General features: G+C 38.1%; 1 non-coding gene across 1 annotated transcript; it reads right to left on the bottom strand.

Moving 5' to 3' along the window:
- Nucleotides 1-4,656: 4,656 nt before the first annotated feature.
- Nucleotides 4,657-4,763, bottom strand: LOC125582615. The gene has a single exon (XR_007320072.1). It is a non-coding gene; the product is annotated as a small nucleolar RNA R71 (small nucleolar RNA).
- Between the last annotated feature and the right edge of the window lie 2,351 nt (nt 4,764-7,114).

Raw genomic sequence — 7,114 nt, 5'->3', positions numbered from 1 at the left:
AACGAATATCCGATTTTATCCGTTATACGCATATATATATATATATATATATATACAAATATTTAGATAATTATATATAAAAGTTATATATATTATATTTTATATATTTTTTGCAATATTTTTATGTATTAAATTTATTATATTGGCATTACAATTTAAAATTTTAAATAATAATTTATTTTTGTAATGAAATATTATTATTTTCTATTATTTGAAGATTTTTCATTTTTTTAATTTTTTTATTATTTACATATTAAATAGGATATCCGTGAAAATTCTAAAAAAAATCGGATATCCGAGAAACCGAATATCAGGGTAATACCTCCAAATACCCGGAAATTTGATCCGTTCTCATCTGTATTTATGGATACAAATTTATTTTCTTTATATGAAAGAAAATTCACTCATGCCTAGGCTTATTTTATTTTTAATTAATTTTATTTTAAAAAAATTATCTTTCATGTGTTATTTTGAATAAAAATGCCATTTAATATTGATTAAACAATAACTTTATATATTTACCAACCACTTTTATATACTTTACATACACATACATGTGGACATTGACATGAAGACCTATATAACTAAATATTCACCACAACTGAAGTATATAATTCTCATGGAAGTTGAATATTCTTTTTTAATGCTTCTTTCTCTATCTACCAAATTGTAGTAAATTTATTTGTATTAATAATTTTATTTTCCTTTTCTTTAATTATTATATGTTTAAAAATTATAATATTAAACCATTGGTTTGACATCAGGACTATCTAAAATTCATATAACCTGAAATCAAACAAAAAAAGAATAATTTTTGGTTATCACAAAAAAATCAAAAACATCAACAATTTGAACCGAATAAACCAAAATAAATATTGATTTAGAATTATATCTATATTTTAGGAGATTAAAAACCAAAATAACAATCTAAAACCGAATCGGTATCCAGATTAAATGGATTTAATGTCTTCTTATTTAAAAATAACAAAACTAACAATCACATCCCATACAAAGTGCGAGTTATTACCTAGTTTATTTCTAAAAGAAGTTGTAGTTGTCCGCAGAAAAAGAACTCGTTGAAAACAGAGAAAAATTAAAATTAATTTTTGGGAGAATTTGCTCAGTAGCCAAATTTTGAATGAAAATTAAGAAAATAGCATTAATTTGATGTTATTAAATAACTAACTTTTGTCTCATATTTTATCCGGTTATACCCTCTTCAATAGCAAGTCTCCAGTGAAAGAAAGAGAGAATGCATGACGTCGTCACTTGGAGTTGTGGATAGGAATGAAGCACCATTATTTTTACCTCACCTAAATCAGCTACGTTAAACACTTCTTTACCTTGTATATATTAACTAGGCGCAATAAAATGAAAGGATAGAATAGAAACTTTTTTAATAAAGAGTGTATTTCATATCACTCAAGTAGTATATGAATCTAACCCCTATATACTAACCTTTATCCCAACTCCACCCCAACCCTTAAATACTAAACCATGAACCCTGTCCATAAACCCTAAACTCAAATATAAACTCTAAATCTAAATTAAATAGAAGCAATATATTATGAAATGTCTATGATTCCATTGAAGAATTTAATCCTGACTCCAACAATACCTCCTCGCCTTCTAAATACTAAACTCTAAACCCTAATCACTAAACTCTAAACCCACGTATAAACCCTAATCCCAAATATTAACTTAAGAAAATTACAAACTATATTTCTAAACAAAATAGAATACTCTTTAGTAATTGTGAAATGGAATGGAACATGCTAAAATAGTATTGTCAAATGGAATGGAATATAATAAAATCGTCAAATGGAATGGAAAAATATTGCAACCATGACTTACAATAGTTAAAATTATCTTCCGCAAAACGTTCGAAGTAGAATCGGCAAGAGTCCAGTCATATTGGCGCCGCGCCTAGAATAGCTCGTCTCATATGCAGATTTTGGAATCTCCACTGCTTCCTGTCCATCACCGCCAAAGCCTTTGCAAACGGTCTTCTCCTTCACAAAGCTATTATGGAAATGCAGTCGGTGGTCATGCGGTCTCTCAAATTTGAGAATGAAACTATTCACTTTTTACCGATTTACGAAATAAAAACAATTTGCAAAAGGTGTGTGAATGTTGGAGGGCCACGAATTACTTTTTATTGTTAATAATTATTAATGGAAAATTTTTTTCTTGTAGGGTTTGCCGGTTGGATACAAGGACAAAATGACAATATTATATAAAAGTCACGTGACATACCGGTAAGTTAGGGTAATTAGTTATAGAAAGAATTATAATTCTTTTGTACCCTATACAATGCAATTTCTCTTAATATTTTACTATCATATTTAAATTTTATTTCAAATGTATAAAATAAAATAATAATTTAAGAAGACTGATATCTTGCATATTTACATTGTTTTATCCATTTATTCATGTGCATTTTCATCATATAGATTAGGATTTAGCCATGTCTAGGTTGCATTTTGCATACATATGTCTCTATTAGGTATTGGAGTACCACATGGAGTTCCTGGAGACATTTGGGTGCATTTGGAGCTCAAAGGAGGTGATTAGAGTGATCTTTGGACGAGCACTGCCTGGAGCGACTTCCCGGAGCGACTACATGAAGTCGCTGTGCACCACATCCCGGAGCGACTTTCCCAGAGCGACCTACCAAGGTCGCTCCCAGCCAGAGCGACCAGCCCGGAGCGACTATCTCAAGTCGCTCCAGCCAGAGCGACCTACCGGAGCGACGCCATGAACTCGCTCGCCATATATGCTTCAGAGCGACCTCCTAGAGCGACAAGGCGAAGTCGCTCCAGCTCCCAGAGCGACCTCACCACAGCGACGTCTTCAGAGCGACACAGCCAGGTCGCTCGCAAGGAGACGACCCGGGAGCGACGTCTTCGGAGCGACACAGCCAGGTCGCTCGCGAGGAGACAACTCGAGAGCGACGTCTTCGGAGCGACACAGCCAGGTCGCTCGCGAAGAAACGACCCGAGAGCGACCTCTCGCAGCGACGTGCCGAGGTTGCTCCGCGTCTATTTGTTTGGCCGAATTCATCTTTTCTCAAGGGCCTTTTGGTCATTTCATTATGCACGTGTTTACTTTTCAAAACCTATGTTTTAAGGACCTTTTGTAGCCACCAGAGGGCGGGGAGATTTTTGGGGGAGAACAACTAGAAAAACTTCTTTTGATTCAGATTTCATTGCTTTCATCTTGTGTTCTTTTTGATTTCTTATCTATTTCTCTACATGATTAATCTGAAATCCAATATGGGTTTAAGAGGAATCGTGGAGATTAGAGAGTAATCACTTTTTGAATTCATGGGTTAGGGAGATCAAGGGTGATTAGGTTAGTTCTAGGATGTTTTAGTGTAGATCATTCTTGTTCCTTGCTAGTAGAGTATTCATAATGCATCTTCTGAGTTGGCCACTCAAAAGTTGATCAATAGGTATTTCCCACCCAAAAGGTGTTTGATGAAATGTCTGAGACAACTCTCCTAGGTTTTTAGTATACTTTTCCAAAGACATTTGTTGTTAAAGGTGCTAAGATAGCTAATAGACTTGTTAGTAATGATTGCTTTCACATTATTCAACCAAAGACATTTGATGTTTGAGATATGTTAGCAAATGAGCATTCATCTAGACATAGAGCTTGCTTAGAATTGTGTCTAGGCTTAAGGTCGATAGTTTGATTGATCATTTGCCATCCTTAGTTCGATACTTGATCACCCAAGGTTTAATCCCTATGCCCATGAGTTCTCTTTTCCCTTAGTCAGAAAGTATCATTTTGTAATTGCTTTATACTATTAGTAGTAGTTTAAAACTCATCTAAATCATTGGTTGCACTTAGATTAAGTGAGTACTTGCATTCTCGGTGCTTTGATATCCCTCAGAACTGGTTCGACAATCATTTATACTACAACATTTGTCTTAGGAGCCTTGAAAACTCCTAACATCAAATTGGCGCCGTTGCCAAATTCTGAGTAGATTTGAACATTGAGATTTAGTTACTTACTTGAAACTAAGTCATTTTTATTTTCTTTTGTTACTAATTCTCCTTCTTCACCTCCCTTTCATCTACAGGTGTATGAACTTGCGGAGCAGGGGTCCATCAAACCTAGTTCCAAGAGCAGCAGACATCAGAGCTTTAGAGAGAGAGTGTGCTAGAAAGAGAAGAGAAGAAGAGCAACAGACTCACTTGCAGAGATTAGATACTGATATGGAAGACATACCTCAAAATGATGCGAACGCCAATGGAGCTAACAACGTTCCACCACAGCGAGTAGCTCGACCCATTGGCACTTATGACCGCCCCAACATTCATGGTCATAGATTGAGAATCCGAGCACCAGCTGTAGCAGCCAACAACTTTGAGATCAAATCAGGACTCCTCAACGTGATCGAGAACAATAAGTATCATGGCTTCGCTCTAGAGGACCCATTTGATCACTTGGGCAGGTTCGACAGCTACTGTGGGTTGTCAAAAACCAATCGTGTGTCTGAGGATGCCTTAAAGCTAAAGTTATTCCCTTTCTCTTTGGGGGATAAGGCACGTCAGTGGGAGAAGTCTCTACCCAGCGACTCTATCACCACTTGGGATGACTGCAAGAAAGCATTCTTGGAGAAGTTCTTCTCTACTTCAAGAACTGCTAAGCTGAGAAATGAGATTTCCAGCTTTCAACAGAAGAACTTGGACGGCTTCAGTGAAGCCTGGGAGAGATTCAAGGGCTACCAAGCTCAATGCCCACACCATGGTTTCTCTAAGGAGAGCTTGCTGAGCACATTCTACCGTGGTGCTCTTCCTAAGTACAGAGCCAGACTGGATACAACTAGCAATGGGTTTTTCTTGGGGAGAACTGAGGAAGATGCAGAGGAGCTGGTTGACAACATGGTAAAAAGTGATGCAGTCTACAGTGGAGACCACGACAGAGGCAGTCGAACAGATGATAAGCAGACGAGGAAGGAGTTGAAAGCTCTACAGGATAAGATAGACATCCTCATTGCTGATAAAGCCACCCAAGAGCAGCTGCACTTTGTTGGTAACCCAAGCCAAGAGACACCACCTGTTGTCCATGAGGTTGAGGGTTTGGAAGGTCAGGAAGAGCTGTGTTTCATCAACAACAATGGTAGCTGGTACAAAAAAGAGCCCAACTTTCAGTACAACAACTACCAACAGAAATCCTATCCCAACAACCAACAGAGTGGTTATCCGCCTAGAAACAACCAGCAAGGCAGCTATCAGCCTCAGCAAAACCCCTCGTCTGGTTCCTCTGCTCCTCAAGAGAGCAGCACTGATACCTTACTGAAACAAATCTTGGAATTTCAGACTCGAAGTGAGAAGCATGTTGGTTATGAGTTGAAGAACCTTCATTCCAAGATTGATGGGAGCTACAATGAGCTCAACAACAAGTTTTCACATCTTGCTTCTACAGTCAAGAATTTAGAGAATCAGTTTGCTTCCATGAACACTCACCAGAATCGCCAGCAAGGATCTCTACCTGAAAAATCTGACCAAAACCCCAAGGAGGCCAAAGCTATCACCCTTAGGAGTGGTAAGCAGTTACCTCCTACAACCCTCACCAGGGATGCTGAGAAACTAGGTGAGGAGGTGGCCATCAACTTAGATGATGATGTGGTAATTGTTGATGAGAAGACCAATGATGAGATTTTGGAGAAGATTATGGAAGCTAAAGGTAAAGGAAAGGTTGGAGGAGAAAAGAAAATAGTGAAAGATGGTGAAGTTGTTGCTCCAGCAAGTGAGAATTTTTTTGTTCCTCCTCCCTATGAATTCAAACTTCCATTCCCTGGTAGATTCAAGAGGCAGCTACTAGAGAAGTACAAAGCTCTGTTTGAGAAACAAATGAGTGAAGCTCAGGTTGCAATGCCCATCATCGATGCTTTCATATTGATTCCTCAATACAATAGGTTCCTGAAAGATGTTGTAGCTGCAAAGAAGAAGGAGATGGAAGGCATGATGATTCTTACCCATGAGTGCAGTGCCATCATCCAGAGGCTTGATGTTCCAGAGAAGTTAGAGGATCCAGGATGCTTCACACTACCTTGTGCTCTTGGACCTATGGTATTTGAGAAATGTCTCTGCGATTTGGGAGCTAGTGTCAGCTTGATGCATTTGTCTGTTGCAAAGAATCTTGGATTCACTCAGTACAAGAAGTATAGACTCTCTCTGGTGTTAGCTGATCGTTCAGTGAAGTACCCTGTGGGCATCTTAGAGGACCTCCCTGTGAAGATTGGAAGGTATGAGATACCTACAGATTTTGTGGTGCTTGAGATGGGTGAGGAGGCTCAAGACCCATTGATTCTTGGAAGGCCATTCTTAGCTATAGCAGGAGCAATTGTTAATGTGAAAGAGGGCACGATTGATCTCCATTTGGGTAAAGGGCATGTTCTCCAATTTGACATCAAGGGGAAAATGAAGAAACCAACTGTGTTCGGGCAAGCCTTCTACATTGAAGAGATAGGTACTCCTGCTGATGAGCACCTTGAAGAGTTACCACCTGAGGACGACGAGGAGGGAGCATCTCCCTCTACTCATCCCCCATAAAAGGTAACCCACCACACTCCCTTGTATATACCAGTTCATATTTTGCACTTTATTTGTCTTTTGGATATCTCTCTCTCACTCACACAGAGACTGTGTGATTTAAGTGTGGGGGAGGTACCAAGTATTTGATCACGTTTGCTTTGATGTTGTTTCATTGAGTCATGCATTGCATACCTATTTGCATAAAAAACAATCATTTAGTTTGCATCATTTGCATTTCTAGGAGAGTCTAGAGCATATATGTTGCATTTACTTGCATTGGGAGCAATGATTTGAATGCCTTGTAAAGAACATTACCTTGCACCTGAGTAGCTTATACACCTCTCAAAAAGACTTGTATGCTTCGAGTCTTGAACACTTTTCCTGAAACTTGTTGATTGCTGAAACTCAACCTTTGAAGCCAACTACAACCTTGTTTGAACTGAACGAACTTAATGCTTCTTACTTATGTTCCCTTGTGTACTGAGTCATGGATATACACACTTGAGTTGTCACATCCTTTATGCCAATCTTTTTGACAAACTCGAGTGGTACACCATTCCCAAAG

Source organism: Brassica napus, chromosome C2 (assembly GCF_020379485.1).
Source record: "Brassica napus cultivar Da-Ae chromosome C2, Da-Ae, whole genome shotgun sequence".
NCBI classification, from domain to species: Eukaryota; Viridiplantae; Streptophyta; class Magnoliopsida; order Brassicales; family Brassicaceae; genus Brassica; species Brassica napus.
The sequence above is the reverse complement of the archived record's forward strand: the minus strand, read 5'-3'. Positions and strand labels throughout refer to the sequence as shown.